General features: G+C 40.6%; 1 protein-coding gene and 2 non-coding genes across 3 annotated transcripts in view; 2 read left to right on the top strand and 1 right to left on the bottom strand.

Annotated features, from left to right (window-relative positions):
- The first annotated feature begins 14076 nt into the window (after positions 1-14076).
- On the top strand, positions 14077-14185 carry LOC131493732 (U6 spliceosomal RNA). The gene has a single exon (XR_009252826.1). It is a non-coding gene; the product is annotated as a U6 spliceosomal RNA (small nuclear RNA).
- A 7799-nt stretch (positions 14186-21984) lies between these two features.
- On the bottom strand, positions 21985-22066 carry TRNAS-UGA (transfer RNA serine (anticodon UGA)). The gene has a single exon. It is a non-coding gene; the product is annotated as a tRNA-Ser (tRNA).
- A 127-nt stretch (positions 22067-22193) lies between these two features.
- The window catches only part of CTNNA3 (catenin alpha 3), a 1807132-nt gene continuing 1801900 nt past the window's right edge, over positions 22194-27425 (top strand). The window contains exons 1-2 of the mRNA XM_058696469.1: positions 22194-22721; positions 25098-25194. The gene's annotated coding sequence lies outside the window, so the exon portion shown is untranslated. The remainder of the gene's footprint in view (positions 22722-25097; positions 25195-27425) is intronic.

Below are 27425 nucleotides of genomic sequence, written 5' to 3'. Positions count from 1 at the left end.
AGTAGGGGAGAGGAGCGGAGAGGCAGAGAGAGAGGGAGACACAGAATCGGCAGCAGGCTTCAGGCTCTGAGCTGTCACATGGGGCTTGAACTCACAGACTGTGAGATCATGACCTGAGCCAAAGTTGGGCGCTTGTCCTACTGAGCCACCCAGGTGCCCCAAATTTGATGCCATTCTTGATGCTATTGAAGACAATGCTGATTTGTCTTCCGAGTAAAGTATATTGCATATAGTTATATTTATGGGTGCCTGGGTGGCTCAGTCGGTTGAGCATATAGTTATATTTAATATATTAAACACTTCCCAGCTCATTACCACTAGGGGAGGCTCTAAAACAGGGTCTAATACTACTACTGCTACTACTACTACTTCTCATGGTTCTTGTTTGAACCTCACAACCAACCTCATTTTCCTGAGGAAATTGTAGCTTTTGCTACATTCTAAAAACCACACTATTGGGGTGCCAAGGTGGCTCAGTCAGTTAAGCACCTGACTTGATTTTAGCTCAGTTGATGATCTTGCGGTTGGTGAAATTGAGCCCTGCGTTGGGCTCCCTGCTGACAGTGCCAGGCCTTCTTGGGATTCTCTCTCTCTCCCTCTCTCTCTGCTCCTCCCCTGCGTGTGTGCTCTGTTTCTCTCTCTCTCAAAGTAAATAAATAAACTTAAAAAAAGTAAAAAATAAATAAAGATAAAAACCACAATAGAATGGAAAACATTATTGTGTTTTTGGCTGAAATCATTGTTTTTCAATCTGGAAGTCACCTGGGGAACATGAAACCCTAATACCTGGGTCCCAGCCCAGCGATTTAATTGCTCTGGGTATACATTTGGCATTGGGATTTGATAACTCCAGGTAATTTTAACGTGCAGCTAAGGTTGAGGGCCACAGTTGTTTATTTTTATTTGTTTTTAATGTTTATTCATCCTTGAGGGAGACAGAGACACAGAATCCAAAGCAGGTTCCAGGTTCTGAGCTGTCCACACAGAGCCTGATCGGGGGCTTGAAGGGACTTGAACTCATGGACCAGGAGGTCATGACCTGAGCTGAAGTTGGATGCTTAACTGAGTGAGCCCCCAGGCGCCCGGCCATGGTGTTTTAAACAAATACAGGTTATAGGTGACTTGGTTAATGTCCTGATGGCTCTACCCATATATAGCACAGCATAGCTTTCCCTCCTCTGCCACCAGTTATTTCTGGGGCTCCCCCAAACCCCATGGGCACTCTATTTGGGCTTCCAAACAGGCCTGTGAGTTTCAGCCATTGCTCTGCCTCCACCAGGCTCTCTCTTGTCTTCACCTCCACCCACTAGGCCACCCTGCTGCCACCAGGCTAAGAGTACCAGCTGGCAGGAAGAAAGGCCTTCTTTTAGCTTTGATCAGCTTTTCAGCAGCTGGGACTAGCTCCCTAACCAAGCTGTCACGTATCTTGACTCGCCTGTCTAACATGAAGCACAGACCTAGCTCTCTCAACAGTCCTCTCCCCCCTCCTCTTGGCCTCATCCAAATGCCTTTCTTCCCCCATCTGTGGAAAAAGGATCACCTCAGCAGATGAGGTCAAGAGATTCCATTGGGGAGGGGGAAGTGTAGGGGGGAGGGTGATGTATCTCCACCAGTAGTAGCTAGCTAAAAATGCTCAGTTTTAGAAATTCCATCAGTGTTTGAACAATAAAAATGTGGCACCAAAAATTTTTAGAAATGAAAGACGATATGAAAAACAAAAAAGCTGATGTGTGGGTTGTTCACCAGATACTACTTAAAGAGAAATGATTGGCTATACGACCTTAGGCCTGTCCTTTACTTTTATTTCTTTGAGCCTAGTTCCTCCCTTGTAAAATGAGGAGATGTAAACCTCATTTTATCAGGAAATGAAATGAACCCAGGAAAATTGTGAACCCAAACCAGACTGTTCTAGTTTTAACTCTTTTCTTCTGGTCCACATTCAAGGAATCAGGGAGTCTATGCATCAAGGCAAGGCCACTAACTGGCTGATATCCATGGGTGACATCATCCTTTGTGAAAATATGTGGTTAAGGTGGCTCTGGAGATAGCACTTAACCATCTGTGCAATCTTGGGTAAGTTAATTAACCTCTCTGTGTCCTCAGTTTCCTCATCAAAATGGGATGGTAACTACCTTGATGTAGGACACAAATATTTAACAATTAGTAGTAGCAATCGGGACAGAAAATCAGAGAGTGACTAAAACTATTTTTTTCCAATACCTTCCCATTCTCTAGAATGGTGCTCCAGCATCACTCAGGAGCTTGGTACAAAAGCAAATTATTGGGTCCCACCCTAGATCTACTGAACCAGAATCTATGACGGATAAGGCACAAGAACCTGTTTACATCTCAGGAACCTCCACAGAATCCTTATGCATGCTAAAGTTTGAGCAACACCATTTCTTTTTCTCTTTAAAAATTAAAAAAAAGGTTTATTTATTTATCTTGAGAGAGAGAGAGGAAGCATGAGCAGGGTAGGGGCAGAGATAGAGGGAGAGAGAGAATCCCAAGCAAGCTGCACCCAGTTAGCACAGAGCCCGGGGCAGGGCTTGATCTCACCAATTGTGACATCATTGCCTGAGCTGAAATCAGGAGTCAGATGCTTAACTGACTGAGCCACCCAGGCAACCCTTTTAAATTTTTCTTTAAATTCTAGTTAGCTAACATATAGTACAATATTAGTTTCAGGAGTAGAATTCCGTGATTCTCACTTACATATAATACCCATTGCTCATCATAACAAGTACCTTTCTTAATACCCATCACCCATCTAGCCCACCACCAACCTACCTACCTCCCTCTATCAACCCTTAGTTTGTTCTCTATATTGAGAGTCTCTTATGGTTTGTTTCCTTCTCTTTTTTTCCCCTCTTCCTATATGTTCATTTTTTTTCCTTATTTTTTTAAATCAAATTTTAACATTTTATTTTATTTTTGGGGAGACAGAGAGAGACAGAGCGCGGGCAGGGGAGGGGCATAGAGAGAGGGAGACACAGAATCAGAAGCAGGCTCCAGGCTCTGAGCTGTCAGCACAGGGCCTGATGCGGGGCTTGAACCCACGAACATGAGATCATGACCTGAGCTGAAATTGGACATTTACCTGACTGAGCCACCCAGTTGCTCCTGTTTTGTTTCTTAAAGTCAACACATGAGTGAAATCATATGGTATTTATCTTTCTGTGACTGACTTATTTCACTTAGCATAATACATTCTGGCTCCATCTATGTCATTGCAAATGGCAAGATTTTCTTCTTTTTGATGGCTGAATAATATTCCATTATATCTATCTACCTACCTATCTACCTACATACCTTTATCACCTCTTCTTTATCCATTCATCATCAGTCAGTGGACACTTGGCTCTTGCCATAGTTTGGCTATTGTTGATAATGATACTATAAAAATTGAATCTGTATTTTTGTATCCTTTGGGTAAATCCCTAGTAGCGCAATTGCTGGGTCATAGGGTAGTTCTATTTTTAACTTTGTGAGAAACCTCCATACTGTTTTCCAGAGTGGCTGTACCATTTTTCATTCCCACCAACAGTGTAAGAGGGTTCCCCTTTCTCTACACCATCACCAACATCTGTTGTTTCTTGTGTTGTTAATATTAGTCATTCTGACAGGTGTGAGGTGGTATCTCATTGTGGTTTTGACTTGTATTTACCCGATGATGAGTGATGTTGGGCATCTTTTCATGTGTTTATTAGCCATCTGGATATCTTCTTTGGAAAAATGTCTACTCATGTCTTCCCATTTCTTAACTGGATTATTTGTTTTTTGGGTGTTGAGTTTGATAAGTTCTTTATAGATTTTGGATACTGTTTATCAGATAGTCATTTGCAAATATCTTCTCCCATTCCATAGGTTGCTTTTTAGTTTTGTTGATTGTTTTCTTCACTGCACAGAAGCTTTTATCTTGATGAGGTCCCAACAGTTTATTTTTGTTTCCCTTGCCTCTGGCAATGTCTAGTAAGAAGTTGCTCCAGCCGAGGTCAAAGAGGTTGCTGCCTGTGTTCTCCTCTAGGTTTTTATGATTTCCTGTCTCATATTTAGGTCTTTCATTCATTTTGAATTTATTTCAGATGGTGTAAGAAAGTGGTCTAGTTTCATTCTTCTGCATGCTGCTGTCCACTTTTCCCAACACCGTTTCTTGAAGAGACTGTCTTTTTTCCATTGTGGCTATTAAAATTAAAATTAAATTCATTCAAAGGAAACTATATCAGAAATGCAGTTCATCAGTAACACTGGCCATATTTCAAGTGCTCAAGTGCCACATGTGGCTAGCGGTTACTGTATTGGGCAGTATAGATTATAGAACATTTCTATCTCAGAAAGTTCTATTGGACAATGAAGCTCTAGAATAATTATTGCTATAATGTTATTTTGTAGTCACAGAGCATCTAGATGGAACAAACTCTCTGGGGCGAGAGTGACAAATTAATGTCGAAAGAGCCAGGCAGGTGAAGTAAATGAATGAAGTAGGTCAATTATAAGAGAATGAAGAGCACAGGCCCAGTGGTAAGTGGCCAGTGATACTCAACCTCCATGCTGGGGCTTCAGTAGGGAGTACTGGGGACTGGGTGAACTGGAAAAGCATGTGCAGAGCCAGAAGTGGTTACCACGGAAGAGGTAGTTTTATGTAAACTAGACAGTTTTATTTTTGTTTAAGAAACTAGAAATCTGATTTTAATATGATTCATAAATCTTGATTACTAAATAAAAATTTTTAAAAATGCTGTGCTGGCTCACGAAACATTACTGAACCCTCAGTTGACCTTGGTGTCATGGCCTGAAAATCAAGCTGTGTGGTTCTGCCTTGCCAGGATCAATTGTTTGCCTTATGTATATCCTCCTTTCTTGTCTCTATTTCTTATTTCTTCTCTTCCTTTGATTTTATCTCTGCTTTCCCTTCCCTTTTTTTCTTCTTCCTCATCCTCTAATTCTTCTTTCATTCAGTAAGCATTTGTTGAATGCTCTCTGTGTACTGGCACTGTGCTGGAGACTGAGGATACAAAGACGAACCAACATTGCCCCTCTACCCCAGAGAACCTACAGTTTATTGGGAGACTCAGACATGGGATCAGGTAATGAGAGCATGATTTGTGGGGTGCTGTAGTAGAGGTATGTCCAAAGCCCTATGAAGTGGTAAATAAAGGAGTAAATCAGCTTTGAGTGGGTAGAGGTCAGAGAGTTCTTCACACATGTATGGACATTTAAGCTGGGTTTTGAAGGATGTGTGGGAGTTCTCCCGGCTGAAAAGCTGGCATAGGAGTGGGAGAGGGTATTTTTAGTGGGAGGAACAGCTTGGAGACTTGACAGTGCTTGCTATGTTTGGAAAGAGAAAACCTCTGGGTAGCTGATGTATAAGGTATAAAAAATTATTTATCAGACTTCCTTATTCTTATAGTCTGTCTGGTAGCCACTTTCCACCACTATTTGGGCCACTTCACCCTACCCCCAGGTTCCTCTTACGACAGCTTTGTGTCCAGGGATCTAAATCTTCCTCTTGTATCTCCCCCATCCCTTGCTGTCTTTTGTATTCCCTCTTCCCCCACCCCAGATCTCCCTCCATCCACTTAAAATTCAGAGTTCCCTTTATATATTCAAAATCATCCAGTGTTCAACCAAGAGAGCACAGGAGAATAAAGATGCTGAGATTGTTAAACCACCTCCTAGGAAGGTAGTTTAAATGTCAATGACTCTGACAACTTTATTTGGACCCCAATTCAGACTTAGTGTTAAAAAAAAAACTGACACGATTCATGAGATGATTGAAATTTGATAATGATTTTGATAATGATATTGTGGTCATGTTAAAAGAAATCCTTCTCTTTAGAGATGCATCAGTAATTTATGGATGAAATGATAAGAAGTCTGAGATTTGCTTGAAAGTAATATAGGAGAGGAAGGAAGGGATGAGGTGAGGTATAGAGGAAACAAGATTGGCTGTGCATTTATAACTGTTGAACCCAGGTACATAGGGTTCATTATACTAAACTATTTCTGCTTATGTTTTCATGTGTATTATGTTTGAAATACTCCATGTTATTGGTTGATTTGAGTCCTTCAAAAAGATATGTTATAGGGGCGCCTGGGTGGCTCAGTTGGTTAGGCGACCGACTTCAGCTCAGGTCATGATCTCGCAGTTTGTGAGTTCGAGTCCCCCACGTCTGGCTTTGTGCTGACAGCTCAGAGCCTGGAGCCCACTTCAGATTCTGTGTCGCCCCCTCTCTCTACCCCTCCCCTGCTCACGCTGTATGTCTCCCTGTCTCTCAATAATAAATGAACTTAAAAAAAAAAGATATGTTACAAGGGGTGTCTGGGTGGCTCAGTTGGTTAAGTGTCCGACTTTGGCTCAGGTCATGATCTCACGGTTCATGAGTTTGAGCTCCACATCAGGCTCTCTGCTGTCAGCATGGAGCCTGCTTCAGATCTTTTGTCCTCTCTCTCTGCCCCTCCCCACTCTGAAAAAGAAATAAACATTAAAAAATATATGTATATATGTTAAAGTCCTAACTCCGAGAACCTCTGAATGTGACCTTATTTGGAAAATAGGGACTTTTTGGATGAAATCAAGCTAAAATGAAACCATTAGGGTTTGTCTTAATCCCATATGACTGATGTCTCTTTATAAGAAGGGGGAAACTTAAATGGTCAACTAATATTTGACAAGAAAGCCACAAATACTCAATGGTGAAAGGATTGTTTCTTTAATAAGTGGTGTTGGGAAAACTGGATGACCACATGTGAAAGAATGAAATGGGATTCCTGTCTTACATCACTCACAAAAATTACCTCAAAATAGATAAAAGATTTAAACATAAGACCTTAAACTATGAGATTCCTAAAAGAAAACATAGGGAAAAAAACTCCTTAACATTGGTCTTAGCAATGATTTTTTGGATATGACACCAAACACAAGCAACAAAACCAAAAATAATAAGCGGGACTATTCCAAACTAAAAAGCTGCTCAGCAAAAGAATCAATAAAATGAAAACATAACCTATAGAATGGGAGAAAATATTTGAATGAGTTCATATTCAAAATATATAAAGAACCCATATAACTCAGTAACAAAAAACTAAATAATCCTATTAAAAATGGGCAGAAGAACTGAATAGGCAATTTTCCAAATAAGACATACAAATGGCCAACAGGTAACATGAAAACGTGCTCAACATCAGTAACCATTAGGGAAATTAATGTGAACCATTAATGAAAATTAAAGCTACAATGAGATAGTACCTCACACCTATCATTAAACATCTATCATTAAAACATCTATCATTAAAAAGACAGTAACAATAACAAGTGTTGGTGAGGATACAGATAAAAGGGAACTTTTATGCATTGCTGGTGGGAACGTAATTGGTAGAGCCACTATGGAGAACAGTACAGGAGTTCCTCAAAAAAATTGTAAAACTACTATATGATCCAGCAATCCACTTCTGGGTGTATATCCAAAGGAAATGGAAACAGGATCTCAAAGAGATATCTGCACTCCCATGTTTATTGCAGCATTAATCACAATAGCCAAGATACAGAAATAACCTAAGTGTCTGTAAACAGATGAATGGATAAAGAAGTTGTGATAGACACACACATACACACACAGGAATATTATTCAGCCATAAAAGTGAAGGAAATCCTGCCATCTGCAACAACATGGATGAAACTTGAGAGCATAATACCAAGTGAAATAAGTCAGACAAAGAAAGACAAATACTGTATAATATCATTAATATGTGGAATCCAAAAAATGTAGAATATTGTTTACCAGGGGCTGGGGGTGGGGCCGGGGGAAATGGTATGGTCAAAAGGTACAAACTTCCAGTTGTAAGACAAATAAGTTTTGGGGATCTAACATACAGCTGGTAATTATAGTTAATAATACAGTACTGTATACCTGACAGTTGTTAAGAGTTAGATCTTAAAGATTCTCACCACAAAAAAAGAAATGGCAATTATGTGAGATGATGGGGGTGTTAGCTAACACCATGGTGGTAATCATCTTGCAACATATAGGTATATCATATCAACACATTGTACACCTTAAACTTCTGCAATATTACATGTCAATTACATCTCCTAAAGATGGGGAGAAACAGAGAGGGTTTGAACAGAGACACATAGGGGGAATGCCATGTGACTGGCAGAGGCAGAGACTGGAGTGATACAAGTATAAGCCAGGGAATGCCAAAGGCAGATGGCCATCACCAGAGACTAGGAAGAGGCAAGGAAGAATTCTCCCTTTTACCCTTCAGAGGGAGTATGACCCTGCCTACACCTTGATTTCTAGCCTCCATAACTGTGGGAGAATAAATTTTTGTTGGGTCAAGTCACCCAGTTTGTGGTTCTTTGTCACAGCAGTCCTAGGATACTCCATAATAAAAAAAAATGATAATAATTATCAACTACTTCCCTCTCTTAAAATCTTTTTCCCCCTCTGCTTCCTCTTCTATCACATCATAATCTAAACACCTTCACTATGTGTCCACCTTGGGCATTATGCTCTGGTACTTTGAATAAGGAGAGTGACTTAGAACTAAAATCTAAAGTGAGAGGCTGAGGTGGAAGGAAGGAAGGAAGGAGAGATTTTCAGAAAACTAGATAAATGCATAAACCGACTCACAAATATTTGCAGCTTCCCCAGGCCCCTTGCATGCCCCAAATAAGCCATGTTCCTCTGGGGAGGGGCTGCTTAGCACCTTCTTCAGGTCACTAAGACCTGCTTTTTGCTCTTGGCTGTACCATTTTCTAACTTGGAGATGCTGGGCAAGCTGTTAAATGTAAAAGACTTATTTTCTCCTCAGTAAAGTAAGGGGGTTGGGTTATACCAGGAAGCCTTCCTTGTTCACCTTACGCTTGCTCAGGTGCTCCTTCAGCATTTGAGCCAGTCTGCTCCTACTGTAGCATGCATTATACCATTTGTCAGTGGTTACCATTTATCACTGCCACAGGAGGATTGTGAGCTCCTTGAGGCCAGGACCATCTTGTTCACCACTGGATCCTCTCACTGAGTCCCTGACTCTTAGTAGATGCTCAACAGAAGTAGCCTGTCACAATAATGCTGTATTTATGGTAAATCTATACAAATGTATGGTAGAATTTCTCTTTCAGAGAGCTACAGAAGAAGCCATTTGTCTGCATGTAACTGTTCTAACTCTTCTCTGGACTCTGTCAGGTACCTCTCTTCCATATTCTATTTGGAGATTAGCATCTGAAAGCCTCCCTCACCCTACCTCCCCTTCCAGAGGCTCCACCTCACTGTGCCTGACATTAGTTATGCATTTGGTACAATGTCCAAAACTGTGCTGAGGATAACTAAAGTGCTTGCCTGGGGTAGATTTTTCTGAGTGTGTCAAAAGTTTTGTGCTTTTTAGTGATGAGAGTTAAGCCTTACAATTGGTTTCAGAGAGGAAACAAGATAAGTGACAGAGTATTATCGGTGTTTAACAAGGACTTGGAAGAAGGATTTTTCTTTGCTCAAGGGAAGACATCAGAAGTGCAGATATGCATGTACAATTGAAGCCCTGAAGAAAAATGATCCTGAAAGCACTTCAAACACATGCAGGTTGGTTTCTGCAGTGAGCATGGAATGAGATTTTCCTTAGGAGTGATGCCATTTCAGGAACAAGGAGAATTTCACGATACAAAGTTATGTGAAAACTATAATCTGATATATAGTGATTTTAACAGAGGGATACACTAAGACTTTGGCATTTTGGTGGACTAGTTTCACAAACTGCCTGGCTATTTCTTTATAAGGTGGTTTCTAAGATCATTTCTATTCTAAACTTCGATGCTTCTTTGTGTAGAATTTGTTCTTAAAAATTTTTTTTTAAATGTTTATTTATTTTTGAGAGAAAGAGACACACAGAATGTGAACAGGGGAGGGGCAGAGAGAAAAGGACACACAGAATCTGAAGCAGGCTCTAGGCTCTGAGCTGTCAGCGCAGAGCCCAAGAACGGGCTCGAACCTATAAACCATGACCTGAGCTGAGGTCGGACGCTTAACCAACTCAATCACCCAGGTGCCCCTCGTGTAGAATTTTTTCTATTCTACTTTCAAAATTATTCAAAGTAGGTTATATCCAGACCAAAAATTGATGGACGATATGACAATGAAATGTGAGACTGTTTTCTCTCAGCAGCATATTTGTATGGCCCGGAAAAAACTTTTCTTCAAATCTAGAAGGTGGAATCAACTATTCCTCAGATGGCCACAAGATGGCAGCTTTGAGTTTAGCAGTACGGGAACGATCCACCCAAAAGGCGTTTGCTAGTTGTTATGGTGCAACAAAACTCCAGATCTGGTTGTTTCTTTGCCTCTGCATCTCCACAGTGTTATTTCCCACGTTTTACGTAAGGCAGAGTCCTGGCCATCTCCTCTTGTCCCTCAGACCCACTCTCTCCTGTCCTCAGCTGCAGAGGCTGACCATTTGCATTTGGCCAATGGGGAGGCCCCGCGGGGAGCAGAGGGAGGGAGAATGAAGAGGTGCAGCTACCCCCTTGCAGGATCACCTGGCACCACTTGTGTCCCCTAAAGGGACACTGCTCTTTGGGGCAGCCCTCTTCAGAACTTTGTTCTGTGCACCGGTGCCACTCCCTCCCCTCTTAGGAAATGGTGACAGCTATTCTGTCTCTTGCGGTTTCTCTACACCCTCTCCATAGCTTTTTAAGTTGCTTGTTACCTCCGTATAGAAAAAAAAAAATGTCAAATTGTCCTAAATTGAGTGTGCCTTCTGTTTCCTGCTGAGATACTGATTGATACTATATTAATCATGCCTTTTATTTTCTGTATTTCTGATGCTTTGACCTATAAGACCTTATTAAACCTGGAGAGGCTGCCCCTCTCATAGCTAGCCAATTCCCAGAGACAGGAAGCAACTCACCTGCTCTTGGGCCTTTTGTATGCAAACACACCAAGCCTGAGTCCACATCCCACCACTTCCTTTCTCAAGCTCTTACACTTAAGGCCACTCAAGGCCACGATTCCCCTGCTCTTATCACCAGGGGACAGTCCCTGGGCTTCAGAGCCTGCTGAAATCATTCATACTAGCAATCTGAAACCTACTTACCCTGCCTCCCATGCTTCTTTCTGCAGGAACCAAAATAAAGATTCTGGCCCACATTTCCCCCTTGCTCGCAGTGCCTCTGGACAGACCCAGTGCTCATCTGGTCCTCTTGGGAACTCTGAGTAACTGACTTTCTTTTCAGTGGTGATCTTCTGATTTGCTGGCCTCCCCATACCTGAAAAATAATAAGGCCTACATTTTAAAACATATACAAGTGTTTTGATACTTTTATCATTTTTTAAAAAGTTTATTTACTGAGAGAGACAGACAGAGAGACAGAGAGAGACAGAGACAGAGACGGGGGTGGGGGTGGGGGTGGGGTGGGGTGGGGGTGGGGGGTGCACTGGGGAGGGGCAGAGAGAAGGGGAGGGAAAGAGCACTCCAAGCAGGCTCTGCACGGTCAGCCCTGAGCTGGATGCAGGGCTCAAACTCGCAGAATAGTGAGATTATGACCTGAGGTAAAATCAAGAGTCAGACTCTTAAGTGACAGAGCCACTCAGGTGCCTAGATACTTTTATCATTTAAAAAAAATGGACAGCACTCACCTGAATCTGTGACATTGCAGGATAGTTGTAACTGGGAAATGCTACAGCTGTGCAGTGGGTTTTAGCAGGAAAGATGAAAATCTCAGTTTTTCCAATGGCCAAAAATTCCCCCCAGTGAGAAATTCCCAAATACTATAGTAATAATAATAGATAATAAAAAAGAGCAACTAAAAAAATTGAAATATGAAGACACAGCCTAGCCAGCGGCTCTCTGGGTGTTTTATAGAGGAAATCTTGAGAAAAATGGTTACAGGGCTTTTGTTTTTGTTTTTGTTTTAAGTGAAGCTTAAAGAGCATTGGAAGGAAAACAAAGAATAATTCACAAAGACATACTACTGGAAGGTGGTATTGATATATTAATATATGATAGAAATGAGTGGCTCAGGAAGCATCAATCTGCCTGAGCAGTGGTCATTTTTCAAGCCTGGATGAATGTAAAGGAAAATCAAATTGTCACAAGTAGATCTGAACGATATATTGGCTAATTTTCATGGCAAAAAGAACAAGAAAAGCAATAGGCAAGAGTGTCTGTGAGCCTTTTTGCCTGCATTTTAGAAATAAATTCATTTCTAATGAGAATTCACCCTCAAGTCAATCTTGCAAAGGAGTTGGGACTGTGCCACCCTGAAAAAATTGAATTCATACATTTCACCCCTGAAAGTTTCTGCAAGGAGAAGCAGTAACCAAGAGTGGGTCTCATGGACCTCCCATCACTCTCTTGCCTTATAAATAACCTTTATCATTCTGTAGGGAAGGTTCCAGACCTGCAATCTTCATTATACAGTCTTTCCTGTCCTTTTTATGAGCCATAGGCAGTGAGTCCTACACCCAAATAGCATCTGAGTTAGCATCTGCCTACGGGTCACAGGAATTATTACTGAAGCATCTTGAGTTGCTAATAAAAATTCGAGGAAGGTTAGTAGTTTCTGGTAGAATATGAAGATAAGGATAGAGAGAGGAAACAAAAGGAGGAAGAAAAGAGGTAGTTTCCAAGAGCTAACTCATCTGAGATAATAAAAGGTAAATTAATACTTTCACTTTTGGCCCTTCCCTTTCCCTGGACATGGAATAGATTAGCAGAGAGGAGAGCTTCCTTTCTCTTTCTAGGGCATTTGTTTATGCTATGCTTTTATTTATTATCTTTTTCAGCTTTATTGAGGTTAGACTATGTTTTTAGAACAGTTTGACCACTGTGATTTTTTGTGCCCAATTCCTGTTGTCTGCACAAAGGGCTGACCACTTTCTCCTAATTCTGTATGAAAACAGATGACTGGGATTAAGATCCCTGTTTTAGAAAATGTTATGGATGTAAGATTTTCTTTGAAGTTTTTTTTTTTTGGTTCAATCAAAAGATTGGAAACAGTTTTAATCATCATAAATAGGGATTTGGTTAAATAAGTTATTGTCCTTTTATTCTGAAGCAGTGAGCTCAAAACTGCTGAGGGCATTTGAGTTAACAGAGGCCATTTTTAATGAGAAAGCTCTTTATACAAAAATATGTCCAGGATATATTTTAAAATAACAAAAGAAGGTTCAGAACATTTTGTATAGTGTGCTAATATTTGTATAAAAGCTACCTATATTCTTGCATGTGCATAAAGAAGGCATAGAAGCTGATAATCGGTGGTCCAGGAAGGGCACGTTGGTGGCAGGAGGACAGGGTTAGGAGGGAGTCATTATGATTTTGGACCATGAGACTATATTACCTATTCAATAAGCAAATTAATAAGCAAATTAATGTGATTTAATTAAAAATTGGAATGAACTGGAATTGAAAGAAGGAATGTCACACAGGCTTGGAAATTATAATTGTAAAACCAGTAATGAACTGTAAAAAGCATCCCCCCTACCCCCCAAAAAAATCCCAGATAAAAGAGACTGTCGAAGTAGCAGCAAGCCTCTGGGAGATGGCCTCATAAAGTCCTAAGTATGTCCTCAGCCAGTGCCAACTCTGGGCAGCTTCGTACATCAACTCCCAGGGATCTTGCTCAGTTCAGTTCAGTTCAGGGAGAGAAAACAGCTCAGAGAGACAATAAGGCATAGAAAATTACACTCCAATAACATGAATTGTTCCTCCTTTATTCTTCCTTTATTCCTGTCCAATGGCTTCCTTAGGATGATCCTAGACACCTTTAGGAGGGACCTGCTCTGGGTGAAGAGGAAAGGAAGTAACGTCATAAGATCTCATCCTCTGTTCCTCAGCAGTAAACTAGCTATGGCCTCTTTTGAGGATTAAATGAGACAATGGATGTAAAGCACTTACCACAGTGCCTGGCCTATGGTTGGAACTCAGAAAATGGCAGTTATTTCTGACCATGCCATGAAGTAGAAGTAATCATTATTACCACTTAGGAGATGAGGAAACTAAGGCTCAGAGAAGTGAAGTGAGCTGCCCAAAGTTACACAACAAGAAAGGGAAGGAGCCTGGTTTTGAAGCCTGGTGGCTCTGGTGCTCCCTTCAGCAGCACATACACTAAACTTGGAATGACACAGGGAAGATTAGCATGGCCCCTGTGCAAGGATATGGCATGCAAATTCGTGAAGTCTAGTGGCTCTGACTTCAAAGTCTCTGTTCTTCCCACTCCCTCAAGGCACTTTACAAATAAATCTGCTAACGTGTATTCATCACACCTTAAGATGCTCAAATCACACCCTAAGGTGAAGGGTTTTGTTTATAACAGAAGATATAGATACAGTACTTCCTATTTTCAGAGCAGTAGTAGCCTATGTTGCAAACTATAGAAAGAGAACATGAGCAAGCATTACCAGGGTCTGCACCTTATCAGATAAGGTGCAGTCTCACTGCACCTTATCAGTCTCACTGCAGTCTCACTGCACCTTATATATTTCTCTCAGTGAAATATATAAGCACAATGTATGGGAGAGAATTCTGGAAGCTTCTGGGCTGTTCTGATGTATTGAGATAAAATGATCTTAGAAAACATTCACTCCCAGCTTTGCCTCTTGATGTCTTTTTTTTTGGTATCTTAAGATTTCATAGATCTGTTAACTAGCCTCTTAGCAGAGTCCCAATTAACCATATATTAACATTTATAACTTGGAAAGATCTTTTTCATTATACTAGGATGAATTCTCTGGTCTGTGGGCCAACTCCAGCCTGCTACCTGTTCTTGAAAATGAAGTTCTATTGGAACATGACCACACTCATTTGTTTAAGGCTTCTTTCATGCTACAAAGGCAGAGTTGAGTAGTTACAACAGAAACTACATAGCCTACAAAGCCTAAAATATTTACGAGCTGACATCTTATAGAAAGTTTGCTGATCTCTGCACTGGAGAAACATGTACAAAAAGTAAGTGTGGCATTTCTGTGCTCCAACATCCTAACACACATTATTTCAAAGCACTAATAGTTTGTCTCCACTGACGTATGTGGCTTAACATCTGGGAAGATACGTACCTTTTATATGGACATTCTATGTACTTATATGACTTGTGTTTTCACATAAAATGTTTCTAAAGTCTCCTCCCTGGATAAATACTCTGAGAATCTTGTCTCAGATGAATATGTTTGGGAGGAAAACATATTCCCTAAATGTGTTTGGGGAGAAACATGGTATGAAGGGACAAAGGGCTTTAAGATCCCTTGGGTGGGACCAGGGGATTTATGAAGTAACCAGGTTGGGGCTGTGCCCTACCTCAGTACCTGAGTAAGAAGCTTACCAATCCGTGACTCTTCTCTATCTCTGACCTCAAGCATCAGAGAGTTGAAAGAGCATAAAGCTTATGGGTCATGTTTTCTGTTACTAGAGTCTTCTGAATGGCCTAGAGATGCCAAAGGAGACCTAGCCTTGCTCTCTCATGCCTCTGGAGTCAGTCCAGTGCCAGACAAAGCAGTGAAGGTAAATCTATCACATCCTGTCTTGAGGCCTCAGAGTCCAGTCCCTGAAAGAGTGTCCCCAGACCTCTGGGAGGCCTGGATGTCAGGGAGAGTGGGAAGGAAATTGAAATAACTCGTTTCCCATGACATCCAGTCTATTAGCTTGAGTGAACTTGACTGATCAACTTCGTGTAGGTTGGGAAGAAAACTAGTTGTTAGAACAAGAGTTGAAAGCTCTAAGTTTTTTCTATCAGTTCCTCAAACAGTCATCTGAAATTTCTAGTATCAGAGCTTCTGTCTCTCTAATTCTGCAGGGGCTAAGACTCAGCTATCTCTATTAGTCATTTGTATTCTAGTATGTAGAGAGGGCCTAAGACCATGTGGTCTTGGGGGTGTAAGGCCTCCAAAAGTGGACATGGGGGGCTTGTCCAAACCAGATGGGACTTAGGATACAAGCTTCACACATGTCCTAGGCCAGCCCGATCTCTTAATCCCTTTTTCACTGTCTCACTACACAACAATGCCTCTATTAATGAAACCTCTGGGGATGAAACTCCTTTACAATGAACATGATGTGTTAAAACAAAATAACAGCTTCATAAATCACACTAAACAGTACTGCAATATATCAGGTGTTTCAGCTGCAATATTCCTGCTGATTTAGGTAGTCAGGGCACAAATCTCCTCAGGCATGGTTTTGATTCATCTCTCAAAGTTGAAGGAAAACACAGTCTACCTACCCTCATTGGAGACTCTATCTCCCACTGTTTCAGGTATTCTGAGGCCTCTTGTTCTCTGACTTTCCCAACCACAAAATTCATTCAACAACATTATTTATTGAGGGCCCACTAAGTATAAGATAAGGAGATCTAGTGGTTAAATGAACACACACACACAGACACACACCCCACACACGTTCACACAAGGGGAAATCAAGCAAATATTCATACTAGTGTATTACAGAGTATGATAAGTGTTGTGAAATCATGTAAGAAGGGAACCTGACAAGTTTAAAGGGGAGGATGACATTGGAATATGTGTAAAATTCCTAATCTGGGGAAGAGTTTGGTTCCTTCAAGAACTAAAAGAAAGGACAATACATCTGGCTAGAGAATGGATGGGAGAAGCCCAATAGGTATGCTGGCTGGATCATTGGGAGACATGGATTCATGCTAAGGATTTTAGTCTGAATTTTATTTTAATGTTTATTTATTTATTTTGAGAGAGAGTGAGAGAGGAAGAAAAGGAGAGACAATCCCAAGTGGGTTCCGTGCTGTCAGTGTAGAGCCCCATGCAGGGCTAGATAATGACCTGAGCTGAAATCAACTGCCACCCAGGCGCCCCAAGTCTGTATTGTTTTTTTTTTTATTTATTTATTTATTTTTTTATTTTTTTTTTATTTTTTTTATTTTTTAATATATGAAATTTACTGTCAAATTGGTTTCCATACAACACCCAGTGCTCATCCCAAAAGGTGCCCTCCTCAATACCCATCACCCACCCTGCCCTCCCTCCCACCCCCCAACAACCCTCAGTTTGTTCTCAGTTTTTAACAGTCTCTTATGCTTTGGCTCTCTCCCACTCTAACCTCTTTTTTTTTTTTTTTTCCCTTCCCCTCCCCCATGGGTTTCTGTTACGTTTCTCAGGATCCACATAAGAGTGAAACCATATGGTATCTGTCTTTCTCTGTATGGCTTATTTCACTTAGCATCACACTCTCCAGTTCCATCCACGTTGCTACAAAAGGCCAGATTTCATTCTTTCTCATTGCCACGTAGTATTCCATTGTGTATATAAACCACAATTTCTTTATCCATTCATCAGTTGATGGACATTTAGGCTCTTTCCATAATTTGGCGATTGTTGAGAGTGCTGCTATAAACATTGGGGTACAAGTGCCCCTATGCATCAGTAAGGTCTGTATTGTTAAGAGCATATGGGAATCCCCAGAAGGGTTTACAGGAGGAGGTTTATAAGCTCAAATGCACATCTTGAAGAAAATTTTATTTTATGGACAACAGATTGAAAGGGAGGAAGAGTGGATGGGGGAAGACAGGAGGCTGAGATGTAGTGGAGGTGAGAGGTCATGTTGATTTAGACTGGGTGGTAGTGGTAGATTTGGAACAAAGTAGATTTTGAGCATATTTAGGGGTAAACTCAGTTGCATTTGGGTTGGATAGGAAATGTGGTAAAGGATAGGCAGTATCAGGGTGATTCCAAGTGGGTGTATCCTGCTCCATGGTTGGAGATGCCACAAACTGGGTGAAGAACATAAACATAGAGAAGGACATGGATTTGGAAGGGAAGGGAAGATTATGAGTTCCACATTTGCTAACAGATCACAATTTGAAAAAAGTTCACTTTAGTCTATTTACATTTAAAACCTTTGAATTCTGGGAAGTTGAAGGATTTATCTTTTATTCATAGAAGTGGGTAGAGAAATATTTGGGTAAAAAGGAGACTTCAGTGTCATATTTATAACCTCTTCTGCCTTTGAAGGGGAGCCTCTTTGATTGCTGGGCATACTGAAGCCAATGCACAGGGAATTGCTCTGTAGCATAAAAGATTGAAAAAGTAGCGGTCCCGAGGGGCAGTCTTCAAGATCATGTACCTTGTGAGGCTGGACTGGAAAACGCAGGCTCTAGGAGATGCACAGGAAGGTGAGGAGGTAGGAGGACTCTGGAGTGGAGAAACATGGAAAGAGGAGTTGAGGTAGCATCCTTCCTCTGAGAAGTGCACTGCAGAACCTTGTCCACATCTTCCCTCTAAAATATTCCATAGATTTTCTTTTGCTTACCATGGAGAGAGCTGAAATTGGGTTATAGGAATGCCAGGGTGAAAGTGAACCACGTTTAGGAAGATGGGAATGGGAGTTGATCCACAGACATGAAAATGTACATGTGCTTGCCTCCTGGCTCAATCTGCCCTTTCAGCACTATAAGACAAGGGACTGGGAGAAAAAGAAAAAGGTGAGGAAAAAATAAGAGAAGGGAAGGCAATGGGAAGGGAAGGAAGGGTACTTTGTTGGGGTACTATTCTCTGTCTTCTTAAATTAAAAATATACTGTGAGGAGGATACTGTATATTAAATTAATTCATACTAAGGCAAAGGATAATGACTTTCAAAAGGAAAATGGCTATTGACCCCTTCATCCCCTTTTATGGGGCATTCTTGGGGTGGAGGTGGTTTTGTGTGCTTACTCGTATATTTATTCAGTCCTTCATCAAAAATTTGTTAAGTACTTACTTTCTTTGTTTTGTGAATTTTATTTTACTTTTTTTAAAAAAAGTTTTTATTTTTTTATTTTGAGAGAGACAGAGAGAGAGAACACAAGTGAGGAAGGAGCAGAGAGAGAATCCCAAGTAGGCCCTGCACTGTCAGCACAGAGTCCAGTGCAGGGCTTGAACCCAAGCACCCTGAGATCATGGCCTGAGCTGAAACCAAGAGTCAGGCACCAACTGCCTGAGCCACCCAGGTGCCCCTATTGAGTACCTTTTTCTGTGCTAGGCAGGGGTATGAAGATAAGAGTCATGACGCCTTATATATTTGCAGGGAATTTAGCACTTAATGGGAAGAGAGGCCAACAGAAGCATTTCAATAGGATCCCTGCTATATTAGGGAATAGGAGAATATAAAAGGGGCTTATGAACCAGCCTGGGGGATTGCAGGAATGCTTTATCCACAAGGAGATACTTGAAGAGAAAACATGAGTTTCCATTAGGTGATGAAGCAGTGAGGAGGGAAACTAAATCTTGTATTTGGAAGAAAAAAAATGACTGGGGCTGAGTTAAGCAGAAAACGTACTAACTTACCGTAAGAATATTGAATAGCTCAAAGAATTACCAGGAAGGCTGCAAAGCCACTTTTGGAGAATGAGAGAAGAGTAAGTTGGCTAGGCAAAATCCAAGATCATTTCAGGCTGACACCACCACAAAGGCAGCCTGGTATAGACAATACTGTCACTGATGCTGAACAACTATAAACCCCAGTTGCAGCCTTGGTGCTGCTGCTGTAGCAATGCCTATGGTTGCCATTATGGCCTCTCCTAACCACTGGGATGCATCCTTGCCTTCCCTGCTTCTTTGTATTAATAGCTCTGATTGAAAGTTGCAGGTGGGCATATCTGATTATCTGGGCCTACGTAACACCCTGCCTCTCTAGCTGTAAGGGAGTCTTGGAAAGCAAATACGTGGCTTTTTCAGCATCTATCATGGGAATGGGGCAGGAGGGTAGATTGCAGCCTTGTACCTGGATTCAAAAAGAGAGCAAGTCCTCTAAATAGGAAGGGAGTTCAAATGATGGGCAACCTTCTTTTACTAATGAGGGGAGAAGGATGGAAGCAAGAGAAAGATATTTCAGGTAATTGTATGTGAATATGTAGAAAGCTTCAAAGGCATGATGAGCTATAATTCAGTGTTGGGAGGCCTGTTAATAACTCAAAAGGAGATGGGAGAGAGAAGAAGGAAGGCTAGGAAGGCAGACAAGGGACTTGTTTCAAAGGTTTTATGCCTACAAGTTTTGCCTTTCCTTTTAGAGGGGTGTGGCAGATACAGTTGGTTGCCGGCTCAGTATCCATTCATCTTTCTTCCTTACCAATGAAATTCCAATTTTGATTTGGATAGCTATATACCCAGCTAGAATTCCTTGTAGCTAGTAGTAGCCTTGTTACACAGTTCAAGTAAATGAGACATAAACTGAGGGTTCCTGTCTCTCTCCTTCCTAGCTGAATACAGATGTGAGCTCTGGAGGTATAGCAACCATCTTAGGATGATGAGACAACAAGTAGGGGACAAGGTCAATGTATAAAATGGCAGGACAGAAAGATGGAAAGAGTGCTGCTCCCTGTTTCATTTGAGAACTGCCTACTCCCAGATTTCTTGAGACAAGTCCCTATGTGTTTAAGTCACTAGAGTTGGATTTTCTGTTTTTTTTTTTTTTTTTTTTTTTTTTTTTTTTTTTTTTTTTTTTTTTTTTTTTTTTTTCAGCAGAATGTGATCCTGACTGAAAGAGGGAAGGAGACCAGCTAGGAAACCAATACAGCCATTTATAAGTGACTCCGTGGGGCCAGAAGAGGTGGAATTGGGAAGAGAGGATGGACTGAAGATGTGAATGTGGTGAATGTATATGATGAGATAAGTGTCAAATGGGGTGGGGGCTATGTGGGTGGAATCTACTTCAGGTACCCCAGAAAACCATCCCTAGCATTGAGGTGTTAGAGAACTCCATAAGAACACCTGGAAATCGTGGGGTGGGGAGGAGATTGTGACAGTGAAAGAGAGGATGTGTATGGTTTTAAAGACTAACTTCACAAGTTTCTTTTTATTATTATTTTTTAATGTTTATTTTACTTTTGAGACAGAGAGAGACAGAGCATGAACAGGGGAGGGACAGGGGAGGGTCAGAGAGAGAGGGAGACACAGAATCCAAAGCAGGCTCCAGGATCTGGGCTGTCAGCACAGAGCCTGACGCGGGGCTTGACCTCAGGACTCTGTGATCATGACCTGAGCCGAAGCCAGACACTTAACCGACTGAGCCACCCACCCAGACACCCACACAAATTTCTTTTTAAATAATACACACATTTTACAATGTTAAGCAAAAAACTGTTAAAACTATTAAAATCTTTCCAAATTCCACTACCCAGAGATAATAATTAGTGCTAACATTGTGATTATTTCTTTCCAGCCCCTAGTGTTTTTGTCCCATTCTTGCCATAAAAATGATTCTATAAATAGTTTAACAAAAATGTGATCATTATATATATTGTTTTCTAGTCTGTCCAACATTTTGGATTTGGCAAAACTGAGAAGGCCTTCTCATGTCATCACTATCATTTTAGTGGCTACATGCATGGTGTTCCATTCTGTGGATGTAACTATCATGCTATAGAAGTCAAACTTAAAATTTTTTTTTATTGTTTCTCAATTCATACCACTTCTGGATGCAGTGGGGCAACTATTGAAGGTGATTCTGGGATTGAAAAAGAGGTGGCATTAAGCTTGTCATCAGTTTTATTTTTATTTTATTTTTCTTAAGTTATTTTAATTCCAGGATAGTTAACAATATTCTATTAGTTTCTGGTGAACAATATAGTGATTTAACACTTTCATTCACCACCTTGTGCTTATCACTTATTTAACCCGTTACCACACTCGCCATCAGTTTTCATATGATAGCTTGTCTGGGCTGTGATAGCCCAAAACATTGTGACAATATTTACCTTATTTTATTTATATTTCGCGAACTTGCCTTCACATTGAAGACCAAGTTTCTGAAACCATTACCTTGCCGGCTACGACAAAGGATTTTTCTCTTTAGCGTAAATACATGTTTGGAGCACTGCAACGTATTGGTTTTTCTTTTGACACATTAAACTTTGTAGGTGAGCCATTTAGCTCGCAGGAATGGGAAATGCAGCAGTTCAAGCAAAGGTTATTGTTTTAAGGTGTATATTTCAAATAAAGGTTATTGTTTTAAGGTGTATATTTAAGAAGGGAAAAAGGAAGCCACCCGCTTCCGCAGCGAGCAGGGTTCGAACCTGCGCGGGGAGACCCCATTGGATTTCAAGTCCAACGCCTTAACCACTCGGCCATCGCTGCCACGGAGACGATGCGCAGGCACAAATACTTTAGTACAATAACTACGCGCAGGCGCGCCATGCCCACCAAGAGGCGGAGCCTACAGACTCCCTGAGCTCGGTTTAGAGAGGCGTCGGAGGCTGACCGGACAGCTTTCGTGAATTACATCGTGGAAGCTAAGAAATAGAAACTCCCTGAAGGAGTTTAAGTAGACTCTTTTAAATAGGAGGCCTGGGAAACCCTTGCCTTCGCTGCATTACGAAAATCGCAAACTTGTTTGGCTTCTGGTCACTGACCTGATTTTTGCCCTCCCCCTTCCTCATTAGGTCATCGAGAGAGCTGTGAAACAAAGACTTCTGTTCAGTTCTGCGGGCCCGCGCTCTGGAAAATTTCTATTTCTGCGGGGTGTGCGTGTTCTGCGTTCCCGCGTTGGCCGCGACGCCTCGAGCCCTCCTCTGTGCGGCATGGAGGGAGGCGTGAGGAGTCATACTGCTACGTGTGGGCTCAACTCTGCCGAGCCCCTCCCCAAACAGCCATCTTTCATTACCCGCCCCCGGCCCCAGGGATCGCTTTACCGTTGAGCCCTGCTGGAAGAAATCGGGCCCTAAGTGTGGTCCCAGCTGTCAAGTGTTGAGGAGCCTGGAAAGTGGTTTGAAAACCAAGTTCTGCGCATTAGGTCTGCATTCTGCCTTTAAGTATCATTAGTTTCCTCCCTTCAGCGCTAGGTTCTTTTTTTGGTTTACTTTGTTGAAGCTCTAAGACCGGGTAGGTCCATTCTATGCCGCCTACCTTAGGGAACAGAGGCCCGGGATTGTGGCGCGTGGGTGGGTGCGGCGGACTCCAGGGTGCAAGCGCAGTTTCTTACCCGCGCACGTGGAGATACGCCCTCGCCCTCCCACCCCGGGCATCAAATGGTTGATGCAAGATTTGGGAAAAAAGAAGAGGTAGACTTTTACTAAATTTCTAAATTTCTTTTTAAATTTAAACTTTTAAAATTCTAACAGCGTTCATGGAAAGAGACTTCACCATGTATGCATCTCATAGTGGTACCTCAGGAAGGCAAATCCTTGCCTTTTGGAAACCTGGATGTTAAGTGAACTCACTTGATACGTGAATTTCTTTGAGAATTTTCCATACTATTTTTTTTTTTTCGTACTGTTTCTTTTAACTAAATTACGGTGCTAAGTGTCTAAACGGATTTAAAGGGGAACAAAATAAGAATTATAAGAAAAATTTTTTATCTAGTTTGAGATTGTTTTTAGAATTTTTATTTATTTATTTATTTATTTATTTATTTATTTATTTATTTGTCTGTTTTTAATTTGACAAAGCTACAGGAATGGTCCCAATTTCTCTATGAATACTATACCGGAACAAAGTCACTCCTGACAATCCCAGGCATAAGTTAAACCATACATGTGAACTTTATTTGGCACCTTTCCAATAGAGACTATCCAAGAAGAAATAATACCTTGTTCTTAGATTCTACATGTGCTGTGAAATAACCTATCATTTAATCTTACTATTATATTAATTGTATCTTGATTTGGAAGTCTTCTTAAAAATTTTTTCTTCTGTGCAGTTGAATGATAGTATTTACTGAAAGCCCTTTTTCTTCCTTAACCTCCCCTTCCCCTTTTAGGAATTGTCTTCACTTAAAAGCTTGACAGTAATGGGAATTTATTATGGTTACCATAATTTAACTGAGAAATCTACTCTGAGGGTTTCTTGTTCATTTTTTGGTTTATTTTTGTTGGGAAGAGAAGACTGCAAAGGAAAAGAATCTGTTACACAGTTAATATGTATTTGGTGAGAACAACTGTGATTAAAATTTCTTTGCAACATTTCAGAAGTGAAATAACTACATTAACATTTAATTTTCAGCTTATTTGAGTTACTGTAGGTTTTCAGAAAATGAAATTGCTTTTTTTTCTGATTTATCATGTTGTGAAAATGATCCAAGAGATCAAAAATTATTATAGGTGTTTTCACAAAGTGTGAATTTACAAATGAATTCTTTCAGTTGCAACTTTAGGTCTTTAGCAATGCCATTTAACGCAATAAATGGCAGGTAAGGGAAAAAGAAGTAAAATACATGTTTCCAACATAATTATAACATAAATGTATTATGATTCACAGTAGCAACCTAAAACGTTGATTTTCATTCGTGGACATTTTACTCTACAAAGGTCCCCTCGTGATTCTGATTGCCTCTCCCTCTAAACTACCCCCAGATTCGTTTATGTGGTAGCTTTTATTAAACAATTTGGGTGTGGAAGGCAAATATCTTATGGCTTTCTCTAAAACCTTTCTTGATGCCACTTTTAGAGGCAGAATACTGAGGGGAGGGGTTATGTTTTAGGAGCAGTATTGGCTCTTTTTATAGCAATCAAAATTTACTTTGAATTATTTTGGTGGTTTTTTTTTTTTTTTTTGAGAGGGAGAAAGAGCATGTGAGCAGGGGTAGAGGGGCAGAGGGAGAGGGAGAGGGAGAGGGAGAGGGAGAGAGAGAGAGAGAGAGAGAGAGAGAGAGAGAGAGAGAGAGAATCTTAAGCAGGCTGTATGCTCGGTGAGGATCCCAACCCAGGGCTTGATCCCATGACCCTGGAATCATGACCCAAGCAGAAATCAAGAGTCAGATGCTCAACCAGCTGAGCCACCCAGTTGCCCCAGTGGTGTTTTTTTTTTCTTCTTTTTTTGAACGAAAAATTCATACAGTTTTAATGTTGGAAGAGACGTTAAAGCTAGTCCAATCCCCACCCCCCTTTTTTTTATAGACAGGAAACTGGCCCATGAATGGCTTGCCCAAGGTCATGTAGCTAATTAGTGGTAGATTTAAGACTAATTTGTTATGTTTGCCCAGTGTTACTAGATTTTGTTGCCTTCATGTATTCTTTGTTGGTCTCTGGCTCAATGGCATGTAGATCAAGGAGTGTGTATATGGCAATAGAGTCAATAGTGGGAGAGGGTTGTGAGTTGAATGTTGAAGGCCTATGAGATATCAGAAAATTAATATATTGTGGTGGATTATTTTTGTTTTTCTTTATTCCAGTATCCATCCCCCCCAACTGATGATGACACTTCATTTGTGCTTGAAGAGGACCACTTCACCTTCATTGGATACAGCCTTACTTCAGCTGTTAATCAAGGTATCCCACCTCTTCTTTCTAAGCGGTAATCATGTGACACACATATATATATATATATATATATATATATATATATTTTTTTTTTTTTTTTTTTTTCCTACAAAACAAATTACAAAAAATTTAGTGACTTAAAACACCATGAACTTATTATTTCACAGTTTCTATTTGTGTCAGGAATGTGGTCATGAGTGTGGTTGTAGGTTGACTAGGTTCTCTGCTGTCAGGGTCTGACCAGATTTCAAGATGGTGACTGGGACTTTGGTCTCATCAAGGGCTTGGGGTCCTCTTCCAAGGTCACTAGTTGTTGGCAGAATTCAGCTTCTGTGGTTGTAGGACTTGTTAGCTGTCAGTGGAGGACCATTCTCAGCTGTTAGAGGTTGTACCTTATCATGTGGCCCTGTCTACAGCATGGTAGTTTGCTTCTTTAAGGCCATCAGAAGAATTACTCTTTAGTTTACTACAGTGGAGTTTTATGTATTATAATGTAATTGCAGAAGTAACTATTGCATTTTATTCACAATTCCAGCTCCAGTGAGGGGGATTATATAGGGTGTGTACCAATAGCTGGGGCTGGGATCTTGGGAGCCATATTAGAATCCTGCCTACCATGTAACTCAAGCTGGGTCATTCAGATTCTCTCTAAATCCCTGCTCTTTCTGTTACACAATTGTATTTTTATGGACATCCCACACAAAACACATACATAGTAATTGGTGAGAGGTGAGCAGAGTCTGGAAATTTTACCTTAGCTGCCTTACATGCTTTTGTACCTCATTTGAAAGAAAAAGAGTTGGCAGCAACTGCATAGTTTTAGAGGCTTAGCCATCATTCAGGTTTTTTGAATTTAATTCTTATTGATTGCAGAATAACTCTAACTGTACATTTTAGACAACATATGTTAGGGAACTTAGTTCAAATTGGCCACAAAATTTTACTAAGTTTTTGGCAACAAAACCTCATGAAGGTTTAGCTGGTAAATTACAGGCATCATGAAAAGTGATGGAAATAATTATGGAATTGCTGCATAGTGAATGACATTTGAAGCCTAAACAATTAATTGTGTGTTGCTTTATAGTCATCATATTACTTACAAATATATGTTCGAGGAAGATTGGAGATATATCCTACTGAGCACTAGAGCAACTTATTTATAGGGTTTTCCTACCTAATTGGCCCCCTAATGCCATGCCAGTTAAGAATTAAGAAATTGAAAAAGAACAGAATCTTCTTTTTCTTTCTTTCTTTCTTTCTTTCTTTCTTTCTTTCTTTCTTTCTTTCTTTCTTTCTTTCTTTCTTAGAATAGAACTTTATTAGTGGGTGGCATCAAAATTAAAGATGATTTGTACTTTTAAAGTATGCAGTAAATTTGATACATTAATCATTTTTTAAGAAGTTTTTATTTTAATTACCCAAGGCTCATCACAAGTGCAATCCTTAATACCGATCATCTATTGCACCGGTTCCCCCACGCTACTCCCCTCTGGTAGCCATCAGTTTGTTCTCTGCAGTTAAGAGTCTGTTTCTTGGTTTGCCTCTCTCTCTCTCTCTCTCTTGCCCTTTGCTTGTTTGTTTTGTTTCTTAACTTCCACATATGGTGAAATCATATGGTATTTTTCTTTCCTTGACTGACTTATTTTGCTTAGCATAGTAGTCTCGTTCCATCCTTGTCACCACAAATGGCAAGATTTCATTTTTTTTTAATGGCTGAATAACATTCCATTGTAATTATATACCACATCTTCTTTATCCATTCATCAGTTGATGGTCACTGGGTTGCTTCCCTAATTTGGCTATTGTAGATAACCAAATATTTAGCATACAGGTGCATGTATCCCTTTCAATCTGTTTGTATTCTTTCCATTAATGCCAGTAATGCAATTGCTGGAGTGTAGGGCAGTACTCTTTTAAACTTTTTGAGGACCTCCCACCCCCTGTTTTCTGGAGTGATTGCACCAGTTGGTATTCTCAACAACAATGTAAGAGGGTTTCTGTTTCTCCACACCCTTGCCAACACCTGTTGTTTCTTACGTTTTTGATTTTACCTGGTCTGACCTGTGTGAGGTTATATCTCACTGTAGTTTTGATTTGCATTTCCCTGATGATAAGTGATGATGAGCATCTTTTCATGTGTCTGCTGGCCATCTGTATATCTTCTTTGGAGAAATGTCTGTTTATGTCTCCTGCCCATTTTTAAATTGGATTATTTTTTTGGGGGGGGGGTGTTGAGTTTT

The sequence above is a fragment of the Neofelis nebulosa genome, chromosome 13, assembly GCF_028018385.1.
Source record: "Neofelis nebulosa isolate mNeoNeb1 chromosome 13, mNeoNeb1.pri, whole genome shotgun sequence".
NCBI classification, from domain to species: Eukaryota; Metazoa; Chordata; class Mammalia; order Carnivora; family Felidae; genus Neofelis; species Neofelis nebulosa.
Note: the sequence above shows the minus strand (reverse complement) of the source record. Positions and strands in the feature narration are given on the sequence as shown.